General features: G+C 35.7%; 2 protein-coding genes across 2 annotated transcripts in view; both read right to left on the reverse strand.

Moving 5' to 3' along the window:
* The window catches only part of LOC141508419 (uncharacterized protein C8orf48-like), an 86,056-nt gene extending 66,330 nt beyond the window's left edge, over positions 1 to 19,726 (reverse strand). Inside the window, exon 1 of the mRNA XM_074217017.1 lies at positions 16,054 to 19,726. The gene's annotated coding sequence lies outside the window, so the exon portion shown is untranslated. The remainder of the gene's footprint in view (positions 1 to 16,053) is intronic.
* LOC141508420 (disks large homolog 2) overlaps positions 1 to 19,804 on the reverse strand; it is a 2,787,507-nt gene that overhangs the window by 2,533,854 nt on the left and 233,849 nt on the right. The window lies entirely within an intron of this gene.

Raw genomic sequence — 19,804 nt, forward strand, 5'->3', positions numbered from 1 at the left:
AACCAACAAGAGTCCAGAGAGGTTTTTCCCCAAAAAAATTGAACTTAAAATTTCCTTCCATGATTCATAAATATATTCTCTAAAGTAGAGATTCATTTTTCTAAACAAAAGATTTTATATTGAGTTTTACAATTTTTGCCCTAATCTTGCTTCCCTCCCCCTACCCCCACAGAAAGCAGTCTGTTAATCTTTACATTGTTATCATGGTATTCATTGATCTAAGTTGAATGTGATGAGAGAGAAATAATATCCTTAAGGAAGAAAAATAAAGAATAAGAGATAGCAAAATTACATAATAAGATAATGGGGTTTTTTTCCCCTAAATCGAAGGTAATAGTCCTTGGTCTTTGTTCAAACTCCATAGTTGTTTCTCTGGATACAGATGGTATTCTCCATTGCAGACAGCCCCAAATTGTTCTTGATTGTTTCACTGATGGAATGAGCAAGTCCATCAAGGTTGATCATCACCCCCATGTTACTCTAAGGTTATACAATGTGTTTCTGGTTCTGCTCATCTCGCTCACCATCAGTTCATGCAAATCCTTCCAGGATTCCCTGAATTCCCATTCTTCCTGGTTTCTGATAGAACAATAGTGTTCAATGACATACATATACCAGTTTGTTAAGACATTCCCAACTGAAGGACATTCAATTAATTTCTAATTCATTGCTACCACAACCAAGGCTGCTATGAATATTTTTGTACAAGTGATGTTTTTGCCCTTTTTCATCATCTCTTCAGGGTATAGACCCAGTAGTGGTATTGCTGGATCAAAGGGTATGCACATTTTTGTTGCCCTTTGAATGACATTCCAAATTGCTCTACAGAAAGGTTGGATGAGTTCACAGCTCCAGCAACAATGTATTAGTATCCCAGATATTCCACATCCCTTCCATCATTGATCATTGTCCTTTCTGATCATATTGGCCAGTCTGAGAGGTGTGAAGTGGTACCTCAGAGATGCTTTAATTTGCATTTCTCTAATTAGTAGTGATTTAGAGCAGTTTTTCAAATGACTATGGATTACTTTGATTTTCTCATCTGTAACTTGCCTTTGCATATCCTTTGACTATTTGTCAATTGGGGAATGGCTTGTGCTTTTTTTTTTGAAAATTTGACTCAATTCACTGTATATTTTATAAATGAGTACTTTGGCAGAAATACTAGTTGCAAAAATTGTTTCCCAATTTACTACATCTCTTTTGATCTTGGTTTCAGTGATTTTGTCTGTGCAAAAGCTTTTTAATTTAATGTAATCAAAATTACCCAGTTTGCTTTTAATGATATTCTCCATCTCTTCTTTGGTCATAAACTGCTTCCCTATTCATAGATCTGACAGGTAAACTAGTCCTTGATCTTCTAGTTTGCTTATATTATTGTTTTTATGTCTAAATTCTGTATTCATATGGATCTTATCTTGGTAAAAGGTGTTTGGTATTGGACTAATCTAAGTTTCTTCCATACTAACTTCCAATTTTCCCAGCAGTTTTTATCAAAGAGAGAGTTTTTATCCCAATAGCTGGACTCTTTGGGTTTATCAAACAGCAGATTACTATAAACATTTCCTGCTATTGCAACGAATCTATTTCGCTGATCCACCACTCTATTTCTTAGCCAATACCAGACAGTTTTGATGTCTGATGATTTATAATATAATTTTAGATCAGGTAGGGCTAAAGCCACCTTGTTTTGCACTTTTTTCATTGAATCCCTGGAAATTTTTGCCTTTTTGTTTCTATATATGATTATATATTATATATATATATATATATATATATATATAATATGTGTATAAATATAGATGCATACATACAATTTTTTTCTAACTCACAGAAATATTTTTGGAATTTCTATTGGTAGGGCATTAAACAAGTAGTTTAGTTTTGGTAGAATTGTCATTTTTAATATATTAGCTCGGTTATCCATGAGCAGTTCATGTTTGCTCAGTTATTTAAATCTGATTTTATTTGTGTGAGAAGTGTTTTGTAATTGTTTTCAAAAAGTTTCTGAGTCTTCCTTGGCAGGTAGATTCCCTGGCCTGTCTGAGGTTACTTTGAATGATATTTCTCTTTCTAGCTCTTTCTGCTGTTTCTTGCTAATCATATAGAGAAAGGTTAAAAGTTCATTTTATATCCTATGACTTTGCTAAAGTTGTTAATTATTTCTAGTAATTTTTAGATGATTTTTTGTGATTCTCTAGGTATACCATCATGTAAACTGCAAAGAGTGAGAGTTTTGTCTCTTCCTTCGCAATTCAATTAGTTCCATTTCTTTTTTCCTCTCTTATTGCTGAAGCTAATATTTCTAATACAATATTCAATAGTAGTGGTGATAATGGGCATCCTTTTTTCATCCCTGATCTTATTGGGAATGCCTCTAGTCTACTCCCTTTGCATATAATGCATGTTGATGGTTTCAGATAGATACTGCTTATTATTCTAAGGAACAATCCATTTTTTCCTATACTCTCTAGTGTTTTTAGTAGGAATGGTTGCTATATTTTGTCAAAAGCTTTTGCAGCATCTATTGATATAATCATATGATTTCTAATGGGTTTGTTATTGATATAATTAATTTTACTAAAAGTTTTCCTAATATTGAACCAACCCTGCATTCCTGGGATAAATCGTATTTGGTCATAATATATTATCCTAGTGATAATTTGTTGTAATCATTTTGATCAGATTTTATTTAAGATTTTTGCATCTATAATCATCAGCTAGATAATTGTATAATTTTCTCTCTCTGTTTTAACTCTTCCTGGTTTGGGTATCAGCACCATATTAGTGTTAGGTAGAGTTCCATCTTCACCTATTTTTCCAAAGAGTTTATATATAATTGGAACCAATTGTTCCTTAAATATTTAATAGAATTCACTTGTGAATCCATCTGGCCCTGAAAATTTTTACTTAGGGAGGTCAATAATGGCTTGTTGAATTTTTTTCTGAGATAGAGTTATTTAGGTTTTTACTTTCCTCTTCATTTAATCTGGGAAACTTATATTTTGTAAATATTCACTTAGATTGTCAAATTTATTGGCATAGAATTGGGCAAAATAATTCTGAGTTATTACTTTAATTTCCTCCTCATTGGTGGTGAGTTCACATTTTTCATTTATGATACTAGCAATTTGATTTTCTTCATTCTTTTTTTAATCAAATTGACCAGAGGTTTATCAATTTTATTTTTTTTCATAAAACCAACTCTTAGTTTTATTTATAAGTTCTATAGTATTCTTGCTTTCAATGTTATTAATTTCTCCTTTAATTTTTAGAATTTCTAATTTGGTATTTGGTTGGGGTTTTTAATTTGTATTTGTTCTTTCTTTGATTTTTTTAGTTGCATATTTAGTTCATTGATTTCCTCTTTCTCTAATTTATTCATGTAAGTATATAAAGATATAATTTATCCCCTGACAGTCATCTTGAGTGCATCCCATAGGTTTTGGTATGTTGTTCATTATTGTCATTATCTAGGATGAAATAATTTTTTCTATAATTTGTTACTTATCTACTCATTCTTTAAAATGAGGTTATTTAGTTACCAATAAGTGCTGGGTCTATATCACCGTGACCCAATATTTCAAGATTTTTATTGTATTATGATCTGAGAAAGATGTATTCACTATTTCTGCCTTTCTGCAATTGATCATGAGATTTTTATGCCCTAGTACATGGTCAATTTTTGTTTAAGTGCCATGTACTGTAGAGAAAAAAGTATATTCCTTTTTATCCCCATTCAATTTCCTCAATAAGTCTATAAGTCTATCATATCTAGATCTTATAACAATCTATTTACCTCCTTAACTTCCTTCCTGTTTGTTTTATTATTAGATTTATCTAAATCTGAGAATGAGAGGTTGACATCTCCCACTAGTAGAGTTTTGCTGTCTATGTCTCACTGTAGCTGTTTAAACTTCTCCTCTAAGAATTTGGTTGCTATACCATTGGTGCATACATATTTAGTATTGAAATTAATTTATTGTATATTCCTTATCTCTTTTAACACTATATATATTTGCATCTGCAGCTGTCTGAGATAAGGATTGCTACCCCTGCTTTTTTTCACTTCAGCTGAAGCAAAATATATTTTGTTCCAACCTTTTGTTTTTTTATCTCTCTCCATATCTATATCTATATCTAGATATAGATATAGATATAGATATATAGATATAGATATTTCTCTGCTTCAAATGAGTTTCTTGTAAGCCTCATATTGCAGGATTCTGGTATTTAATCCACTCTGCAATTCACTTACCTTTTAAGAGAGAGTTCATCCCATTCACATTCAAAGTTATAATTACTAACTCTTTAATGCCCTCCATATCTTCCCTGTTTTTCCCCTTTTTTCCCTTTATTCATATTCCCCAGTATTTCATTTCTGAATACTGCCACCTTCACTGTATTTCTTATATCAAAGCCCCTCCCCTTTCTTTCCCCTTTTCCCTTTCCCCCTTCTTCTTTCCCTTCCTTCTGTTAGATCCCCTTTTTCTCTGCCTCCCCATCTTCCCCTCCCCTTTTCCCCTTTTAATACTTGAAAGATATGATAAATTTCTTAACTGAGTGTGTATAAGTTCACTTTAAGCCAAGTCTGATGAGAGGAAGATTCAGGTGGTTCTCACCTCTTCCCTTCCTCCCCTCTTTTGTAATAGGTCTTTTGTACCTCTTAATGTAGTCAAATTTGCCCCCTTTCAATCTCCTCCATCCTCCTGTTTCTTTATTGTTCTCCTTTTTTAAGGAGGTATTATTTTTAAATCATTCTATCTGAGTCACAGAAAAGCCAGGAGTGTCCATCACTTCTAGGTAAGTATATTATCTCTAATAGAATTAGAATTCTTGAGAGTTATTAGAGTCTTTCTCTCAGATGGGAAATATAGCCAGTTTCATCTTATTGGATAGTAGTTTTTTTTTCCTTTATCATTTTTTTTCTGGGCTGGAGACCAACTCATATTCTCCTCAGAAGTACTAGATCTCTCTGGGTTAGAATCTATTTCTTCTAAGTATTTCTCCATGGGTCCCCCTTTCACTGACCTTTCTTCATTTTCCTAGGATCTTGTGTTGATGTAGGGGCTAGCTCTCAGAGGTTCACTTTTGAAAACCCTAGAGGCTTTGTTCACTTGACTTAGTAATTTCAAGGCCACGCCAGTATGGAGGGTGCCAGTTGCTTCCTCTGGAGTATTTGAGCAGGGTCTGAGTTGACCTTGAACATTGTGCTAAGCCCTGGGGGAGGGAGTTAATCTTCCTTTCAGTTGAATGAACTCTATTGCCCATACCTGAGCCTGGGGGGGCAGGGGGCAGCATTTACCATTTGTTCTTGGAAGAGGGTTCTGATAAATGTATGGAGATCAGGTCCCTTGAGCAGCTGATCATTTTCCAGGCATGCTCTGAGACTCTCTGTGTTAGAACTCATCCTCCTGTAACTCCGTTCCCCCAGCAGAAGATTCTGCTGCTAAAGTCAGTTCTCAGACCCACCCCTCACCAAAGCCTCTCCAGCTAAGGCTGGTACTCTACTGGCCCTCTGCTCTCATCTCCCAGTTCACCCAAGGTCCCCTGAGACAGACCTTGTTGGTAGGTGTTCTTCTTCTAGCTTCTCTTTCTAGGTTTTGTTGATTCAATTTCTGTTAAGAGGTTTCTTTCATGTTATTTTTGAGGGGAACCAGGGGCACTTAACACTGTGCCTATCTTCTCCCTGCCTTCTTGGTCCTAAAGTAGAGATTCTTAACTTATTTTCTGTCATGGATCTTTTTGGCTGTATGACGAAGCCCATGAAGTTTCTTAGAATAATGTTCTTAAATGTATAAAATGCAACAAAAAGGCTTACAAAGAAAATCAGTTATAATGAAATATTTATTTTTAAGTTATTTTTAAAATTTGTTTGAAGTTCACAGACCTCAGATTAAAAATTTCTGTTCTGGGGGCTTCTAGGTGACACAGTGGATAGATAGAGCACAGGCCCTGGAGTCAGGAGTACCTGAGTTCAAATCCGGTCTCAGACACCTAATAATTAACCTAGCTGTGTGGCCTTGGGCAAGCCAGTTAACCACATTGCCTTGCAAAAACTAAAAAAAAAAAATTCTGTTCTGGGACCAAGTAGGAGTCTTCTACAAATAAGCCTTCAGATTTTTGAAGATAGTTGTCTCTCCTAAATCTTCATTTCTCCAGATCAAAAATCCCCAGTTCCTTCAACCACTCCTGACAGGGTATGGTTCCAAATCTCTTCTGCAGTCTGGTTGACTTCTTGATATACTTCATTAAATCTACATCCCAATTGAATTTGAGTACTAGTTATTCCTTATTCTCCTACTATATTTTCCCACCTCCACACATTTGTATTTGACATTGTCCTGTCATACAGTAAATTCCATCTACACCTCTCTCTAGAAGGTCTAGTTCTGGTACTATCTATTCTTTCCCTGATGGGAAAGCTTTATGTTATTTATGGAAGCAGACTAGACCTCTTCAGATTGCTCCTCAGAGTGCTCTTTTAGAAACATCAATAGTTAGTTTTAATATTATTCTTTTTTTAGGTTTTTGCAAGGCAAATGGCATTAAGTGGCTAGCCCAAGGCCACACAGCTAGGCAATTATTAAGTGTCTGAGGCCGAATTTGAACTCAGGGACTCCTGACTCCAGGGCTGGTGCTCTATCTACTACACGACCTAGCCATCCCTTAATATTATTCTTATCGAAGCCTTTAAACTAATCTGAAAAAAAACCTTATCTGTCTTTCATTAACTATCAATTAGGGAACAATTTCCCACCACCTCTCTTTGATCAACTCTTTCCTGAAGTAATTAGGGTAAAAACCAGAAAAGGGCATGATCCTTTTCTGAACTACATTCCCTGGAGTAGGGTGAATATACACTAAGTAAAAGTTTTTCTTTTGATTACCTAAGGTAATGGAAACATCTCACTTTCACATCTGATGAGTTAAAAATAAGAATGCTCAAAGAGAGTTGTCACAGAAAGATTAAATTGCTTCAGGAAAATTATTCTACAAGGATATGCTAAAAGTTAATTGATTAGTGTTTTCTTTGATGAGGCAAAATATTAACTGAACTTGGTCCTATGTTCTATAATATTTTCTTTCATTGGAAATTTTGCCTAATAAGCTAATGGGTTATGTGTGTGTGTGTGTGTGTGTGTGTACATGTGTTTGAGAGAGAGAGAGAGAGAGAGAGAGAGAGAGAGAAAGAATCAAAATAATCAACTTTATTTTGTGATTCTCTAAATCTCCTAACTAGTGATGAACACATCTCCTATTCTTAAATCTTTGCTCTCTAATGTTTGACTTTTTTACATCTAAATCATATCTCTATTTGGTGCTTATCTTGGTATATGATGAGCTGATGATTTAAATCTAATTCTGCCAAATTGCTTTCCAGTCTTGAACATTTTTTTTTATCAAACATGAATTCCTTGCTCCAGTCGGTGGGATCTTTGGCCCTATCAAACATAGTGATGCTAGGTTCTGATTTGGGGTTTTTTTGTATAGTGCTGTATCTTCTATATATTGCTTCTGTATATTCTGCATATTATTTATCTAATATGTTCCATTGGTCAATCTATTGTTTACATAGTAGCAAATAATTTTGATGATTTTTTGCTGCATAGTATTTGAGTTTTGATACTACTGGATCCATATCCTTCCCATTTTTTTCCCTCATCATTTATCCTGAGATTCTTAGCTATTCTTCTAGTTGAATTTCAATATGTTTTTTGAGCTGAGACTTAACATTTTCTGACAATTCAGATTCCTGAAGTTGATCCTGAAGTACCCAGACTTTCAACTGCTCATAATGCATGAGCTCATGATCCATCATCATTCAAGTTGGCTCATCTGAAAACATTCTAGCTTATCAATGTCCTTCCCAAAAAAAAGACTCCCAGAACCAAATACTATGTTCCAGATTTGCTCTGCCTACAGAAAGATACAATAGAGGAAAAGTACTCTCATTTCTTCATTCCTGAAAGTAACCTAAAACCATTAGGCTCTCTTGACTGCAATATCACATTTTTGAGGTTGACCTCACTATCTATTAAAACAACCACAGTTTTTTTTTCAGATTAACTAATCAGTTAATTATTTTATTGTTCAGTCACATTCACTTAATGACCTTGTTTGGGGTTTTATTGGCAAAGATATTGGAGTGATTTGGCATTTCCTTCTCCATCTCATTTTACAAATGAGGAACCTGAGGTAAACAGGGTTAAAGTGACTTTCTTACAGTATAAGTATTTGAGGTCAGATTTGAACTTATAAAGATGAATCTTCCTGAATCCAGGCATTACACTAAATCCACTGCATCATATTGCTGCCCCACTAATTTTAACCTCCTCCAGTTTGTACTTGTGAGGTCAATTTTAAGGGTTTATTATAACGCCCTCCACCATGGAAATAATTTGATATTTTTAATCCCTTAAGATTTTTCATTCATATTCACCTTTTTATGTTTCTCTTGAGTTCAGTATTTGAAAGTCATATTTCAATTTTTTCCATTAGGAACACTTGAAAGTTCTCTATTTCACCAAGTATCCATTTTTTTTCTTATAGGCTTATATGCAATTTTGTTGAATAGGTTATTCCTGGTTGTAATCCTAGATAATTTACCTTTTATAATATCATATTCCAAGCTTTTCATTTCTTTCTAGAACTAGCTGCTAGATCTTATGTGATTTGGACTGTGACTCCACAGTATTTGAACTTTTTCTTTTTGACTGCAGTTTTTTCTCCTTGATCTAAGAATTCTGAATTTTAGCTACAATAGTTTTTTTTTCTGTCTCAGGTGGATCACATTCTTTCTCATAAATCCATCACAGAAGTTACTTCCATATTTTTCCAGTTACTGTTGCTGATTGTAATTTCCTCCATCCATTCCTCCCCACTACCATATATTATATTTTCTCTTCCTTTGACTCTGTCCCTCTTCTAAAATGTGCTACAGGGTAGCCAAATGGTGCAGTGGACAAAGCCCAGCCCTGGAGCCAATAGGCCCCCAAGCCCATATACCACCCCAGGGACCCAGAAAACAGGCCATCCAATTCCAGCACCTTGCAAAAAGTAAAAAAGATAATGTTTAATCTTTTATATGAAGTATCTTAACCTATTCCACCTCTCCTTTCTCTTACACCCAGTACATTTCCCTTTTAGCCATTGACTCCATTTTTACAATATATCTTTAAATTCAGCTCTTTCCTGTGCTTCATCTATAAAAACTCCAACCTGCTTTATTAAATGACAAGTTTCATGTGAGTATTATCAATATCATTTTTATATGCAGAAATGCATGCAGTTCATCATCATTAAGTACCTCATAATTTACCCTTCTCCTCCTCTCTCTCTATGCTCCACCTAAGTCCTGTATTTGAAGGTCAAACTTTATGTTCAGTTCTGTTCATTTCAACAGGAATATTTGAAATTCCCCTGTTTCATTGAAAGTCCATCTTTTCCACTGGAAGAGGGTGTTCAATTTTGCTGAGTAGTTGATTCTCAGTTGCATTCCAAGCTCTTTTTGCCTTCTGGATTATATTCCAAGTCCTATGAGCCCTTAATGTAGTTGCTGCTAAATCCTGTGTGATCATGACTGCAGCTCCATGATATTTGAATTGTGCCCCTCTGACTGCTTGTAATATTTTCTCTTTGACTTGGGAGTTATGGAACTTGGCTATAATATTACTGGGGATTTGTTTTTAGGGGGATCTCTTTCCCAGGGAGATCAGTGGATTCTCTCAGTTTCTATTTTGGCCTCTGCTTCTAGGATATCAGGGAAATTTTCCTGTAGGAATTCTTTAAAAATGAGGTCAAGGCTCTTTTCCTGATCATGACTTTCAGGTAACCCAGTAATTTTTTAATTATCTTTTCTGAATCTGTTTTCAGATCAGTTGTTTTTTCAATGAGATGTTTCACATTTTCCTCTGTTTTTTTCATTCTTTTGGTGAAGTATTGTATCTTGATTTCTCATAAAGTCATCAGCTTCCTTTAGCTCCATTCTACATCTGAAGAATTAGTTTTCCTTAAAGAACTTTCTTATCTCCTTTTCTATCTGGCCAGTTCTGCTTTTTAAAGTATTCTTCTCCTCAATAACCTTTTGAACTGTGCTATCCATTTGACCTAAGCTGGTTTTTAACATGTTATTTTCTTCAGCATTTTTTTATCTCTTTGACTAAGCTGCTGACTTCTTTTTCATGTTTTTCCTGCATCTCTCTCATTTCTTTTCTCGAATTTTTCTTCTATCTCCCTTACTTGATTTTCAAAATCTTTTTGAGCTTTGTCATAGCCTGAGCCCAACTTCCATTTTCCTTGGAGTCTTTAGATGTAGAAGCTTGTATTACCTCATATACAGATTGAATATTTTGATGTTCCTTGGAATCATAGACAAAGTATTTGTCAGTGTTTCATTTCTCTTTTTTCACTGTTTACTCATTCCTCCAGCCTGTGCCTAGTTTGGGGGTACTTCTTAGCTTTTGAGTATTAGTGAATCACCCCCACACACACACAAGGACCTCAGTATGTGAGGCTCTGACTGCTCTCCTGGTCTATGAATGACCACAAGCACACACCTCTGCCACAGGGCTGGGGGGTGGGGGGTCCCATTCTATTGTGGGGCCTAGACTGTGATTAGGACCTGAATGTGGTCAGAGCCCCAGAGTCCTGTTCCAGGGACAGAGGACAGACCTCAGAGGTCTCCTTCAATTCCCCAACCTTTGGTGGGCTGAGCACTTAAAGTGTAGCTGCCTGTAGGCTCCTTCTTGCTGGGTCCTGCTTCCATTTCCTGGATCTGGGCTGCTATGGCCACTGTGCTGGGTACGCTGATGCCACAACTGCCCTGATGACTTGAGCTTCACACTCACTCTGGCAGAGGTCTCCCTGCCAATCACCCAAGTTGTGCCTGGTGCTTCCTGGGTGCAGGGGAAACTGCTTCTGTTGCCGGGAGCTGCAGCTCTGAGGTACCCTGGGGTTGTTCCCAGGAGGAGGGGCCACCCCCTCTAACCCCGTGAAACAGAGTTTTCCCCCTATTTTCCAGGTTACCTTGGGCTGGAGAATTGCCTCACTGGATCTTTCTGTGGGTTCTGTCTCTCAAAAATTTCGTTAGAGTCATAATTTTAACATTTTTGAAATAATTTGGAGAGAGTACCTAGGAGAGGCTCTTCTCCTGCCACCATCTTGACTCCAAGTGAGGACAATTTTTGAAACTCCTTAAGATTTTGCATTTTTTTTGTTCCTGGTGTTATCTACCATTATTTAGTTGTAACCCCTTCCAGTAAGGAACGGGAAATGACCTTGGAAGGGATCTAATTCCTCCAGATACTAAAGTTTGAATGAGAAGATTAACAAGGAGATGATAGAAGATATTCAGTAATAAGAAGTCTTTTTTTTCTTTTCAGTATCATTAGGAGAGATAGAACAGCAAAACAAAATCCTCCCAGAAATTATTTTTCAATTTTTTAAAGTAGGAAATAAAAGTCTTCACAGAGAAATTGATTCCACTTTAAACTTTCTTTAAAATTACTTTATCTTCCACTATAGCTTACAGATTTTATTTCCAACAACAATAATAATAATGGTACCATGTATTTATAAATTGCTTAAGTTTGCAAATGCTTTCCAAATCTTATCTAAGTTGATACAACAGCCATGAGAGAGAGAGGTACTTTTATTATTTCTATTTTACAAGTCAGGAAAATCAGACTGAGAAACACTAAGTTGACACAGTTAGTCAATTAACTGATACTGGATTTGAATCCTAAAAGTTTATTAGTCACTTCCCCTTTTTTCTCACTCCCCTCTCATAGGCATTAGAGTGATATGCTAAATCAAGAAAATCTAAATCCAAATTCTACTTCAGACATTAGTTGTGTGACTCTTATAAAGTCAATTTATCTCTCTTAGACTCAATTTTCTCATTTGTAAAATGGAAATAATTTAATCTCCTAGGGTTTCTGTATCAAAAGAAATAACATATAAAAAGAATGCTTTGTAAATTTTAAAGTACTATAAAAATGCCAGGGATTATTATCATACAATTATATAATAGCTTTGTGTACATGTATCATTTGTCTTATTACTGTATAATCTTATGGAGAAGTATTTTTGTCACTCTTTCCACAGGGCTTAGCACATTACTTGATTAAGATCATGGTTTTTCCATAGCATTCCTTTACCAGGCATCACAATAAACATTTGGAAGAGAGCTCACAATTCACACAAATTTACCAGACTAAAATCTGACCTTGCAACCTGTCATCATTGTTCATTCTGTAGTTAGACTGTATTGGGGAATAGGAAGCACTAGCAACCAGGACACAAACTCTTATCCTCTATAATGGACTTTCAAAACTCATAGATTAGAAGGGGTTATAAGACAAAGTCCAGAGTTCCAAAGCCTTCTATTGTCTGTCCTTACAGCATCTCTCCTCTAGTCTCATAAGAAGGTCTGCTTGCAAGATCCAATGGATGCTGGACACCCCACTTCACCACAGACAGGTTTCTCAGGCCATACCCTCTATCAGTTCAACCCTAGTTTCAAACCCCAAAGTTCTCACTTTTATCTATCAAGCCATTTTTCCCCTTTGTTATATTGTTCAGTCACATCCAACTATTCATGGCCCCATTGGGGATTTTCTTGGCAAAGATACTGGAGTGATTTGTCATTTCCTTCTCCAGCTCATTTTACAGATGAGGAAACTGAGGCAAACAGGGTTAAATGACTTGCTCAGGGTCATACAGCTAGTAAGTGTCTGATGCTCATTTTGAACTCAGGTCTTCTTGACTCCAGGCTCAACTCTATCACCTGCTCCACAAGCTATACACAGGCATTATAAGGGAAATGGGAGAGGAAGAGTTTGACAGAAACAGCAGCAGTTACACTGGTCTGTTTCTCTAAGGCCCACAACATTCAACATATCTGACAACTCACATCAAGTAAATCCTCAATAAAAGCTTGTTAGGTAGAAATAAATCAGAAGAGATTTTTTCTTACCAGTTTAGAGGGTGGAGAGAAAAGGGAGAGGGAAAATAGCCCTTAGCTCAGTGCTAAGCATCACTAAGTATTTGTTTAATTAAATTCAATCCTCTATTAAGCACCAACAGAATGAGTAAAAAGGTATTAGATAGTCCCTAGGGATATACACTCATATTAAAGAATCAACATCATCCCTAGAGCAACTTACCATTTAACAGGGGAAAAGAGACAGACAAGGAAGTAATAAACAGAAGTGCATAAAATAATCAAAATATAAAGGTGCCTCAAGGAATGAGGCTAGGACATGGATTGTGCCAGCTGGACAAAAAAATAGAAAGAATTGATTAATCAAGAGAAGCTTCACTAAAGGTATGTAAATGAAGATATGATTTAAAGTATGACTGTATAAAGTGGAATGTTGCCTCTGAAATCCTGTGGTTGAACTTAGCATTGTGGAATTTGCCTAAATGATTAAAATTGACTTTTCTGTGATATTTTCTTATGAGAATGTGAACATTCTTCAAATTCACTAGATTGCATTAATTTTAAGTCAACAATTGTAATCTTGCTGCAGTGATAAATTTTAACTTACATGTCACAGACATATTGAATTACAAGAGAATTTATTTTTCCAATTATCTAGAGTTCCATGATGGACATAGAGAGAATAGGCCAATGAGTCCCATACTATAGATGCTGAATTGAAAACTTATTTATGAGCCCATTGCAAGATTATATTTAGATATCTGTGGCAGAAGGAGAAGAGAAACTGGAGTAAAGCATAATACTTTCCCCCCAGCTGAGGAGAAAAAAGAGAGATGATCTGGATCTTCAGGGGCTGGAGTAAACATTGCCAAATAAAGGGAGTTATGTTGCACAAAGAATCCTAGAATCAGCATTCTACAGAAGTTGAAAGGAGCTCTCATGGGAATTCTGAAAAATCAAAACAAATTAAAAAGCTAAAAGCATACTCAACAGCATTGGATACTCTATCAAACTCAAGTCCTCTGAAGTCCGACCAGCTGTTATGATGTATCATCATACTTCAGAGACAGAGGACCCAATTATGGCTCTAATGACCTAGTGACAACGATGCTGTGAATGAGGAAGTGCTGTACCAAAAAAATGAAAGAAATGATGAAATGAAGAAAATATTTCTTGAAAAAATAATCTTTATTTTTATTACCTAAAGAGTATTATGAATTAAAGGGTGCCCACCATTTATCTGATTATTATCTAAAGTGTATAGGACATGGACAAACAATAGCTGCCCATTATAAGAAAGTCTGAGCTACAAATATATTATATATAAATGTCTTTGGGAGACTATTTTCTCAATAAATCAGACATATCTCCATGTCAGGAAGAAATCTACCCTTGGAATAAGAAGCCTGGATTGTTATTGTTCATCCCTGGAACCAAAAGCATCACAGGGTGATGTCCTGAATCATATGTGAAGTGGATTTAAGTGCGGTAGAGTTGCACAGTAATCAACCTCCCTCTCCCAGAGGCATCAAAGTCAGAAAGCAAGACAAAAATCAAGTTGAGGAACAATGGTCCAGGATGTAGTGGCTGACCAAGTTCTAAGTACAGCAATTGCTTAAACCACCTTGATGACTGCTTAAACAAGTTGCTATCTGCTCATTCTACCTGGGGTAGTCTTCACATTGAGTTAGTGTGGCTGCTGTGCTTGCTACAACTTATTGGAGAGAGCTGGGTAAAAATGTATACCAAAGATGGATGAGTAACCTTGAGAAGTACTAGGCAAGTCCTCCCTCCAGAGCTTCTAATCCTCCTGAACACCCTGGATTATAGACCTGTAAAAGATCACAACCTAAATGGATAACTTCAAGCAAGTTACTTCCCTGGGCCAGTTGTACTTCCTATTTCAAAGAGTTGTTATAAGGATCAAATATAAATGAATATAAAGCATTCTATTATAGTATGGTGCTATATGTGTGTGCTAATATCATCATCATCATCATCATTATTATTATTATTATTATTATTATTATTATTATTATTATGTCCATGATAATAATTATGTCTATGATAATAGATTCTAAAAATAACCCAGATCTTATATTTTATAAAATCTCTTCCCTGCCCTCATCCAGTTCCAAGTACAGGGCATTATTAGAGCCAGAAGTTATTCCATGAAAATTTGTTGAATATAAATGGAGTCAAAGAACATGAAGTCATCTCTCTCTCTCCATTTTGTAGGATTATGTCTTCAGTAGAGCCAGAAAGGACATTTGAAATCACCTAGTCTAACACCCTTATTTTATACATAAAGACAGAAACTAACAGATTGAGCATTGGCCAAAATTTCTGTACATAAAAAGTGGAAGAGCCAAAGTCACTTAATTTCTCTGTGCCTTAGTTTACTTATCTATAACTTGGTTAGGGATTTATCATATGGTCTCTAAGGTCTCTTCGATTTCTGACTTTTTCTGATTCTACTACAATCACCAATGTGAGAGGTAATGAAGTCGGGAGATAGGTTGTTGGCAGTGTGAGTGAAGAGGTAGAGACAAATTCAAGACAAAGGTCAAATCAGGGGAAAAAATTGTAAATAATTGAATGCAAGGTTGAAGAAAATTTACCTAGTTAGGTGCCTCAGGAATAGAGTGCCCTAGAAATAGTCAGGAAAAATCATCTTCATGAGTTAAAAACCAGCTCTCAGACACTTAATTAACTCTGGGACACTGGATAAGTCACTTAACCCTCTTTGCCTCAGTTTCCTCATACACTAAAAGGGCAGGAGAAGAAAATGGCAAACCATACCTTTGCCATGAAATCCCAAATGAGGAATCAGAAACAAATGAAATGACCAAACAACAAAAATGGCTCCAGCTCTTGAAAAGTGATTGTTTGAAAGGAAAGTATTACTATCAAAAACAAATAGGAAAATTGAGAAGATGCAGTTTGGAGGGGGATAATACTAATAGCTCACATTTATACAGGAACATTTTAAGATTTGTAAAGCTCTTTTTGTATATTATGTCATTTGTATTCACAATTACCCCCCATAAAGTAAATTTTATCACTCCCCCTTTTATAAAGTTTCTCAGAGAAATTAAATGACTTGCCTGAGGTCACACAGCCAGTCAGATGTCAGAGGAGAGATTATAATCAGTCTGGTTTTGATGTGTTGAGTTTCATGTCTGACCAGAGACCCAGCAAAGATATAAACCATATAGTTGGATTGGAAGAGAGATACTTAGGGAAGAAGTTGTGGTTGAATGTCTTGAGTAACGTGAATTCTTCATAGAAGAATTTAAGCTATATGGCACAGTCATGATGTCATAATCCACTTCATAGAAATTCTGTGATGGGACTTTGACATTTTCTTTATGTAAACTGGGTCAGGTCCAGTCTCTTTAGTTACATAGACAAAAGGCAATGAGAAGGAGAAGTAAGTTCTTTGAGGGCTACCATAGCTTTATAATTTTTTAGTATGTTCCAACAAGGCTATAAGCAAAGCCTAGAACACCTAATGACATTGGGAATAAGTGAAGAGCAGTAGCCTAAACCCTTGAATAATAATCTCCACTTTTATGTTTATACTCTTTGAGGGGAGATAGAAGAGAGTACTTTTTCATCTTTTCCCTCCTATTAATAAGTGATCATGGTCATTTCAATAAACATTTACCTCTTCTGTGCAAAACATTATGCTAAGAAATAGGGATAAAAGACAGAAATAAGACTTTCTACCAGGAGATATAGATATAAAGATCCAAATAAGAGGAAAGGAAGATAGAGCATAATGAGAATGACTACTGAACTGAAACTTGAAGGAATATCAGGATTCTGAGTCAAAGATAAAGGAGTCTGGTTAGGCATGAGGGGATGGATTTGTAGTCAGATTTGGGAAACTTTTGTAGACATGGAAATGTCAAACTATAGGGAAAGTCCACAACTTCACTGAGGCTGATATGTATATGCAAGAAGAGAAGGAATATGAAATAAGACTGGAAAGAAAAGTTGGTGAAAGACTGTGGAGGAACTTCAAAGACAAGCTATACTTTCTCCTAAAATGAGTCATTATTAGGGTAGAGCAGCTAGGGCTTTACCTTAGGCACCACCACCTCAGGTTATACTTCTTCATGGCAATCTTGCTTCCCACTAATGCATGTCTCATGGTTTTTAACTCACTTTGAAGCTCTTCATTATTCTAAGAGTTCACTTTCTCCCCACCTCATTTATCAGTCACCTCTGCACCCCATGAATTTATTATCCATATCATGGAAGGTGGTACCAGACTCTCTGAGTGACACCCCTCTTCCTAAAATAAAAGCACCCACCTGAGGCAGACTATACTATACACCCCAACCCTTTCACTAACTAAAGTTTCCCTAGGCACCAGAGTTTCTAATTATGACTGTGCTTAGAAACAGTAAGGAGCTCCTGAAAGCATCCAAACAAGGGACCAATATGATCAGATCTGTGCTTTAGGAAGATTATTTTATAACCATTATTTTTATAGCGATACAGAGGATGGATGTAAGAGCAGAGAGACTGAAAGCAAGGAGACAAATTAAGAGTCTATTATAACAGCCCAGGCAGAAGTGATAGTCATTTATAGATTATTTATTCACTTCCCAGATATTGACATTGCCTTTGAATTAACCAGCTAATTCCTAAAAATATAACACTATGGGGACCAGATTTCTATTTCAAAATTCAAAGTAGTCATACTATGGATTACCTGTCCAAAGCATACAAGGAAAGTCCCTCTAGAGAGACTGAAAAATAGTACTTTAATCCAATTAAATGTTATTTTCAATGAACTTATCATGATTAATGAGCCTGACTCTCCTTCTTTCCTGCTGTAGCCTACTGAACATCTAGTTTACTCCCCCTAGAGAGTCCAGTCTGATTTACAGGTTTTAATTTCCACAGATAGAAGACATGCAAATGAATGATTCTCAGGATAACAAGGTACAGCTATTTAAAATTGTTATAAATCTTAAATATACTCATAGGATTATAGATTTAGAGTGGGAAAAGATTTCAAAAGTCTAACATCTCCATTTTACAGATGGGAAAACAGAAGCCCACTGAGATTAAATGAATTACCCATGATCATATTGCTGTCCCAAACTTCCTTAAATAGTACTGAATCTCATTTTAAGGGTCTTCATTTTTACCTGTAAAAGAAATGAATTGGACAAAGAGGGACAGAATGGGAGAGTACCTGCTTAAAACAATTGTAGAGTAAAACCCCTAAAGTAAAAATCCCTAATTGCCTCCTTTAAACTCTTTTCCTTGATCCCTGTGTAATTAGTACTTAAAACAGCACTTTTTGTCCTTTGGAGGTCTTTGGCTTATAATTATTGAATGGGAGCATCAGAGATGTACAGAGATAATCCCAGATTCTACTGTGAATAACAAATTCACTGTGGTGTCTTCCCCCATAAAACGGAAGGAAAGATATCAATTAGACTCTCCTCTTAGGGAAAGTTGAGTTGAACTGATTCAGTACCCACAGGTTTCAAGGCTAGAAGAAATTCTAGGACAACGTACTAAGTATGTATGAATGGATTCATTAAATTCTGTGGTTAATTGATGCAAAAAGTATCCTTTTTATTAGAATTTCAGCTATTTTAAGAGAAAGAGTTGATCTCTCAGGACTGGAGAAATGCCACAAAACCCACTTTCCATTATAGCAATTGTTCAATTATCATTATGTTACTTTGTAATTCTGGCTCATGCAATAATGCAAAAAACAAAAACAAAAAAATCTATATTTCTAAGAACACAAGTTGCATAGTGGGAAATGCACTGCAACATTAGCTATGTGGATCTTGTCCTAAGGATAAGAAGACATTTCTATAACTCTGGAAAGTTACTTATAAGTTTTCTTTTGCTACATTTATTTTGATAGTCCTACTCCTTTTGATATTTCAATGTATTGATGAACTCATCAATAAGGTTGTATCCTCAAGGACATACTGCAAACCCAATGCACTTTCCTATCATATGGGCACATTGTATAAATTCTAATATCCATGCAATACACTGAAGACCTTCTGGTTCTTCCATGCAGTACTCAGACTATCCATTTGTTTTTCCTTGTCTTGTGACATGACCGACCTATCTTTTTTTCCTATCTTTTATGTTTTTGGTGATACCTTTTACACCATTTCCTATATCCAAGTCATTAAGGAAAATGAGCTATAGAAAATGATTACACCACAATTATTCTCAATACCTTCTGAATTAACATATTTATTTGAAACTACATTTCATGATTGACAGCCATATATACCTTTATTGGAAGAATATTACATAATTTTCTAAGACATCAATGGATATATGATTCCATCAATATGAATATTACTTCCAATGATGCAAATGACAACCCATTTATGACCACCCATCATGCATGACCCTTATGTCCTTCTATCAATTTGCTATTTAAGGTCCATCCAAAAAATTCTGTCTTCCTACTATTTTTTTAACATAAGGCTACCAATAAAATATCATATTAAAAATGGGCTGTCCAACACCTATCTCTTGCTCTCATCATATGATTCACCCATCCTTTTTTTTGTTTGTTTGTATCAGTTATTTCTTGAACTTATGTGATCTGACTTCTGACTTCAATGTTCAACTGAAATTGCTCTCTCTAAGGATACCACTAATATCTAAATTGCAATTAAGATAGTTGGCATGGGGTGGCTAGGTGGCGTAGTGGATAAAGCACCGGCCCTGGAGTCAGGAGTACCTGGGTTCAAATCCGGTCTCAGACACTTAATAATTACCTAGCTGTGTGGCCTTGGGCAAGCCATTTAACCCCATTTGCCTTGCAAAAACCTAAAATAAAAAAAAGATAAT

Source organism: Macrotis lagotis, chromosome 1 (assembly GCF_037893015.1).
Source record: "Macrotis lagotis isolate mMagLag1 chromosome 1, bilby.v1.9.chrom.fasta, whole genome shotgun sequence".
Classification (NCBI taxonomy): domain Eukaryota; kingdom Metazoa; phylum Chordata; class Mammalia; order Peramelemorphia; family Peramelidae; genus Macrotis; species Macrotis lagotis.